Source organism: Salvelinus sp. IW2-2015, linkage group LG14, assembly GCF_002910315.2.
Source record: "Salvelinus sp. IW2-2015 linkage group LG14, ASM291031v2, whole genome shotgun sequence".
NCBI classification, from domain to species: domain Eukaryota; kingdom Metazoa; phylum Chordata; class Actinopteri; order Salmoniformes; family Salmonidae; genus Salvelinus; species Salvelinus sp. IW2-2015.
Window position 1 is genome coordinate 42,755,516 of NC_036854.1, and position 7,690 is coordinate 42,763,205.

General features: G+C 46.6%; 1 pseudogene; it reads right to left on the reverse strand.

Moving 5' to 3' along the window:
• Positions 1–7,690, reverse strand: part of LOC111973565 (MAGUK p55 subfamily member 7-like) — a 173,846-nt pseudogene that overhangs the window by 102,623 nt on the left and 63,533 nt on the right.

The following is a 7,690-nucleotide window of genomic DNA, read 5'->3' on the forward strand; positions in this document are numbered from 1 at the left end:
TCTTTTTCCTCTTGATTTGCTAAGGAACAATCTCTTTTATGCGTTGTTCTCTTTCTTCTCTTTTTGGGGTTAGAGAAAACTTTAATGTGGCATTGTATGCTGAGCGGAGTATTTTTTGGGGGGCTCGAGTTATAGACAGACAAACGAGGACACAGTCGTGTAACAGCGCCGGTGAGGTGTTGTGTACTCCACAAACCTGATCTGGTTCTCAAGACAACAAAGGATGTTACTATGTGGCCAATAAGTTGTTCCTGCTTTCAACAGGAACAGACACCTACAGAACATATTCCTAAGTTAACCAGCTACCTGGCCTCACAGGAGGGTACTCAGTCCCTCCACTCTCGGGTTTCTTGTGTGTGGTGTGTGTGTGTGTGTGGGTGGTGTGTGTGTGTGTGTGTGTGTGTGTGTGTGTGGAACGCTTCGTATAGTCTTCATAGCGAACACCTACTCACTATCCTTTATTGACTGACCTGCATGTGTTGCTTCCTCTACATCTTACTAGTTCAGGTTACCATATCCTCTCTAACATAGGAAGTCTGGAGACGGTTTGGTCCCTATCAGTCATCAATGCCCACCATTCATGTCAGGTCTGAGTTGACACTCAACCCACCCCTCCCCTGTCCCTGAAAGGTCGTAACAGCTGGCGGTAGTCTTTGTAAAATCCATAACAAGCAGAGACTGGCATCAACAGCACAGGCTAATAGGTGCACATGGCAGAGAGGAGGGCAGGACCCTGGCTTGTGGTGGCTGCTGACACACTCACACAACACAGAAACACACACACGGCGAGAACGCAATACACACACACACACAAACCACACAGCAAGAGACGAACGCATACACACACACCAGAACACACACACAGAGACGAACGATACACACACACACAACGGAGCGCATGGAAGCATTTTCTGGGTCAACGACCGTGAGGCAGATCTGCTTATGTTTTAGAGTCCATGTTCTGTGTGTGTGGTGTGTGTGTGTGTGTGTGTGTGTGTGTGTGTGTGTGTGTGTGTGTGTGTGTGTGTGTGTGTTGTTCATAGTATGTGTTCCTATTGAATGTAGAGTGATATTTGCTGGAATAGAATGTTCAGCTGGAGCAGGGCTGGAATCCTATACAGCTGGGTTACGGCGAGACCGAGCTTGAGTCAATGGACACTATTTCTAATGGTGTCTATGTTTAACTCATGGCACACAGGACAAGGTGCCGTTTGGGACACACAGAGTTGAACACACAGAGTTTGAACAAACAGAACAGGGGCTTGGAGGCAAGTGGGTTAAGTGCAGCCTAGCATGGTCTGCCTCTGCAGGATGAAAAAGATCGTGCCAGACAAGCCAGTTTATGAGCGATAGATGCAGGACATGACAGAGTTATTATTTGGACAAGCTCAGTGGATTTGTTTTTATAGGATCTATTAATGTTAATGAACAACACGCAGGCTCTCAAAGTACTGAAGCAGGGCGGCCAGCGGTCTCGGGATGTAATCTGAGGTGGGCCAATGGCAATCTTTTCCCACTTTTTACTGGAACCCATGGACCCGGTCAAATTAGTCGCAGGATAATGTCAAGGGAGTGGGTGCATTGAGATTCTTTATTCTGAGTCACTGCCCAACGATGTGGAGGCAGAGAGGCCGAGACCCCCCCGGAAACAGACAGCGTCATAATTTGGCATTTCACAATCACTGTCAAGTTAGTGTTTTGAGGAGGTTAATATGGGCAGGGGTTGGTTTATTCATCTGGGAATCATAAGGGAGAGAGAGGAGGGAGGCGGGTGAGTGTGTATGTGTGTATGTGTGTATATGCGTAGAAAAGCACTTTTCAAAACGCTGTGATTATGTCTGCCTAGGATTGGTCCTTGTCAGCCATAATGGAAGAGTGAAACAGTTACTAGCACAGACCATTCAGAGCCCACCAGGCTGTTGTGTTTTTACATGGACTGGGAAGGTGTCGGTGCCCGTGCACGGACAACATTTGTTCAGCCATCAAGAGAGACAGAGTGGACGAGGGGGAGGGAGAGACACAAACAGAGAGTGAGGAGGAGCAGAAGGGAACTAGCCACTCAAATCGACGCTTACCAACTCAGTCAGTAGTGGAATGTGTCACAGTCAGAACGTTCCCCTTCACCGTTCCCGGCACTCTGGCTAGCTGCTGGTGCAGGTTATCTATCGTGACCAGAGTGCTTCTGCTGCTTGAAATTAAGAAGACGTCGTCGTGACGGTTACCCCAGGGAGCGTTAAACTATCCGCGGCAGCGGTGTGGTGCCAGGCCAAACCATAAGAACACCAGCCAGGGTGGAGAGAGGGAGGGAAGGGGGAGAATACGGGGAGTGTGTGTGTCCATGCATGGTGTCAGTGTTGTGTACCTGGGTATCTATGAACAGACGTCCGGGGGAAGGAGAGATGAGACAGACAAGGGAGAGGCCTACTTAGCAGCACCGAGAGGCGGAGGCAGTATGTGAGTGTCGTGTGTCGTGCGTGCAATGCTTGAACATCCCGTCTCAGTCTCTCATCTTTTTTCCGAGCGGTTCAGACCAGTGAACGAATGAAGTTCCTACGAGGAGAGAGAGCTCCCCTGAGATGGTTTCAATGCTGGCCGTAAAACAAACCTGCAACTCTATAAACCATAATGTCCTGACACGCACGCTCCGTGGGAGAAGAGAGTTCTCAAGGGCGTCCTATTGGAAGATATTTTTATATCCAAATGACCTATATTCTTTAGTGCACTACTTTGTCAGAGCTAAGGCACTATATAGGGGGCATTTGAGACGAAGCCCACCCAATAAAGCATAAGTGAAGCAGGCAGCACTCCTCCAAAACAACTGCAGATTGAATGAAATACACACACACACACACACAACACACACACACACACGACACACACACACACAACACACCACAACACCCACAACACAGAGCCCTGATGTTCAGTGTGAGGGGGTCCATCTGAACATATATTCATCTTGTATGTTTCCTCTCTCCCGTCTGCTGTTTGATCATGATGGAGCGAGGCAGAGCTCTAGATGTGTTTTTTCTGGCAACGTTCTGTCTGTCTGACAGTGTGACGGCTGAGTCATATTAAGAGTGTCTCTCAAACCTCTCACCAGACACACACGCAGAACCACCTGCACACAACATGCCAAGCACTGCACACACACACAACACTGCATTTACACAACACACAAACATCAGCACACCCTGCGGTCTGCATGATCATTACGTTTAGATTTACGTTAAAGAGAGAGACAGCAGCCAGAGAATTGTTAAAAGGAGAGAATAGAATAAGGCCTTTAAAAGCTTGAAGAAGTGCTTGTTATCCGTTGGTGTGAAATAATCATCTGGCTGACTGTGGAAGGAACAGAGAAGTATGTATCATGAGGCACAAGGAGGCTGCTTGAGGGGAGGACGGCTCAATACTAATGGCTGGAATGGAGCGGCAGAACAACCCTGGATACCTGTTGTTTGATACATTCCACTAACTCCACTCACGCGTTACAACGGCCCGTTCAATTAGGTGCACCAACCTCTGTGGAACTACGAATGCGTCCAATGGCGCCTTATCTTTATAGTGACAGGGCCTGGGACAAAAGTATGCCTATATAGGGAAATAGGGCACCATTTGAGACAGAACTAAAGCAAGCTAGGAGTGATGTAATTGTTGGAGGAGAAGGAGAAAATAGCGCACGAATCAAGATTGACTGAGTACATGTAGAAGGATGGGTATGGAGTGACTGTGGGTGTGTTTGGTGTAGCATGTAGAAGATGGGATTGAAGGAGTGACTGGGTGTGTTCTGTGTCATGTAGAAGGATGGGGTAATGGAGTGACTGGGTGTGTTTCTGGTGCATGTAGATAGATGGGGTTATGGGTGGTGGGTGTTTCTGTGTACATGTGTAGAAGGATGGGGTTATGAAGTGACTGGGTGTGTTCTTGTACCATGTAGAAGGATGGGGTATGGAGTGACTGGGTGTGTTCTGTGTACATGTAGAAGGATGGGTTATGGGTGACTGGGTGTGTTCTGTGTGACATGTTAGAAGGTGGAGTATGGCAGTGACTGGGTGTGTTCTGTGTAGCAGTGAAGGATGGGTATGGAGTGACTGGGTGTGTTCTGTGAGCATGTAGAAGGATGGGATAGGGAGTGACTGGGTGGTTTCTGTGTAGCATGAGAAGGATGGGGTACTGGAGTGATGGGTGTTGTCTGTGTGTAGCATGGTAGAGGACGTGGAGGAGTGACGGTGTGTTTCCAGAAGAGATAAAGTGATGGGTGTGTTCTGTGGTAGCAGTAGAAAGGATGGGGTATGAGAGTGGATCTGGTTGTGTTCTGTGTCATGTAGAAGGATGGGGCGAATAGGAGTGACTGGGTGTCGTCTGTGTTAAGCATGAAAAGATGGGGTGTGGAGTGACTGGGTGTGTTCTGTGTACCATGTAGAAGGATGGGGTGTGGAGTGACTGGGTGTGTTCTGTGTACCATGTAGAAGGATAGGGCGTGGAGTGACTGGGTGTGTTCTGTGTACCATGTAGAAGGATGGGGTGTGGAGTGACTGGGTGTGTTCTGTGTAGCATGAAGAAGGATGGGGTGTGATCTGTGTGAAGTTGGTAAGGGAGATAGAGATAGAGAGTGAGAGAAATAGTGTGTGCGTGTTTGTGTGCGTCTTACCTTGACGTGAGGTTTAGCCAGTAGATTGAGCAGCTCGCTGATCTCTTCACTGGCACTTTTACCCTGCAGTTCCTCAGACAGCTGAGAGTAGGTGAGTGAGTGAGAGAATTGAAAGAGCAAGAAAGAGAGAAAGATAGGAAGAGAGAGAGTGTCTGTTAGCATTAATATAGTCAAGTGATAGTGAGACAGTCATACAGAACAACAGACTAACATGCTGACCAGACCGGACACGWCACGCGCGTTGCAAAATAAATGTACACATACATGTTAATCAATCATTTCACCCACACTGCTRGCGGGCGTCAGCGAGCGTCTGCATGGCCAGGCGCTAAAATAGAAAATTGGTTCTATTTGTGACGCTCAAAGCGCTGCAAGTCCGGCCTCTCCCATCTCCTCATTGGTTTTTAGAAGCATATACCCACGTGGGTGACTGAAAGATGAACTTAGGCCCGCACTCAGAACGAGGGAGAGCTCAGTTTGCCTTTTTTTTTTGTAGTCTTTAAGTGTTTTGGAAAGTTTGTGGTCGCTATCTACAGTGGCAAGAAAAAGTATGCGAACCCTTTGGAATTACCTGGATTTCTGCATAAATTGGTCGTCAAATTTGATCTGATCTTCATCTAAGTCACAACAATGGACAAACACAGTCTGCTTAAACGAATAACACACAAAACAATTATACGTTTTGATATCTTTATTGAACACACCGTGTAAAACATTCACAGTGTAGGTTGGAAAAAGTATGTGAACCCCTAGGCTACTGACTTTTCCAAAAGCTTTTTTGGAGTCAGGCGTCAGCTAACCTGGAGTCCAATCAGACAAGACTGGAGATGTTGGTTAGAGCTGCCCAGCCCTATAAAAACACTCACAACATTTGAGTTTGCTATTCACAAGAAGCATTCCCTGATGTGAACCATACCTCGAACAAAAGAGATCTCTAAAAGTCTTGATGTTCATCAAGACAAATGGTCTATTATTGGAGAAAGTTCAGCACTGTTGCTACTCTCCCTAGGAGTGANAACAAAAGAGATCTCTAAAAGTCTTGATGTTCATCAAGACAAATGGTCTATTATTGGAGAAAGTTCAGCACTGTTGCTACTCTCCCTAGGAGTGACCGTCCTGCAAAGATGACTGCAAGAGCACAGTGCAGAATGCTCAATGATGTTAAGAAGAATCCTAGAGTGTCAGCTAAAGACTTACAGAAATCTCTGGAACATGCTAATGTCTCTGTTGACGAGTCTACGATATGTAAAACACTAAACAAGAATGGTGTTCATGGGAGGACACCATGGAAGAAGCCACTGCTGTCCAAAAAAACCACATTGCTGCACGTCTGAAGTTAGCAAAAGTGCACCTGGATGTTCCACAGCGCTACAGGCAAAATATTCTGTGGACAGATGAAACTACAGTTGAGTTGTTTGGAACAAACACACAACACTGTGTGGTGAAAAAAGGCACACCAACATCAAAACCTCATCGCAACTGTAAAGTATGGTGGAGGGAGCATCATGGTTTGAGGCTGCTTTGCTGCCTCAGGGCCTGGACAGCTTGCTATCGACTGAAAAATGGATTCCCAAGTTTATCAAGACATTTTGCAGGAGAATGTTAGTCTATCTGTCCGCCAATTGAAGCTCAACAGAAATTGGATGATGCAACAGGACAACGACCCAAAASACAGAAGTAAATCAACAACAGAATGGCTTCAACAGAAGAAAATACACCTTTGAGTGGTCCAGTCATTTCTGACCTCAACCCGATTGAGATGCCGTGGCATGACCTCGAGAGCAGTTCACCAGACATCCCAAGAATATTGCTGAACTGAAACAGTTTTGTAAAGATGAATGGTCCAAAATTCCTCCTGACCGTTGTGCAGGTCTGTTCCGCAACTACAGAAAACGTTTGGTTGAGTTTATTGCTGCCAAAGGAGGGTTAACCAGTTATTAAATCCAAGGGTTCACATACTTTTCCCACTCTATACTGTGAATGTTTACACGGTGTGTTCAATAAAGACATGAAAACGTATAATTGTTTGTGTTATTAGTTTAAGCAGACTGTGTTTGTCTATTGTTGTGACCTAGATGAAGTCAGATAAAATTGTATAACCAATTTATGCAGCAATCCAGGTAATTCCAAAGGGTTCACATACTTTTTCTTGCCATTGTAGCTTCTTAGTTTGGATCCCGCGACGCAGTTGGCATCAGTTTCTGGGACTGCTTGTCTTTTTCCAGTGATCCTGCCGACAAAGGACAGGTCTGAAGAGCTATTTGGCGTCGCAGCTAGCCCAGCTGCTAGCTAGCTGCATATCAAGCCAGCAAGGTTCCTGAACGCAGCCCGTGACGCGGTTAGCCATTGTGGCTGGGACCGCAGATTGTCCCGGGTTTCTGGCTGTCTAGATCCCTGCTGTTTGTTGTTTTCAATTTTCCCCGTGATCTGCCCTGTCTGGAACTACAAGGAGTAACAGCATAACCTACGATGAGTTGAATGAGTAGAACGGTGAGTCAATGAGTTGAAACAGGAGAACGGCAAGATACAGCAATCTGTAAGTCATTGAGAGAGGACATCAGTTCTGTGTGTGAATTCATGATAACAATGACAGATAAATTAGACTATCTCGAGGGACAATCAAGGCGAAACAACACGGTTATGGATGGAATTGCAGAATCTCCACGTTGTTGTGAGAAGATCTTCCACGCTCTGGAGGAGGGACAATGAGCCTTCATTACGATGTAAGCCAATTGTCCCCATGCCGCTTTGCCAGCTTCCATGGCTGGATGAGTTCTTTCCTCTTTTCTGGCGCACAGCTTCCAGGATAGTCCTCGTTGAGGAAGATATACGTCCTCTCAAGTTCTTGCTTCTTTTCCAGAACAGCTACCTTTTCCTGAGTTCAAGACCTGACCACTATCGCCTGGGCCGTCACCTGGCCTGGTTTTCCAGTTCCTGTGGCGCGCTCCACCTCAATCTTCCTGTTGGTCCATTCTTCAATTCTCAGAAATCATTTGCCTCACTTTCCTCGAAGACTCCACCCAGGGTCTTCAGTGGAGA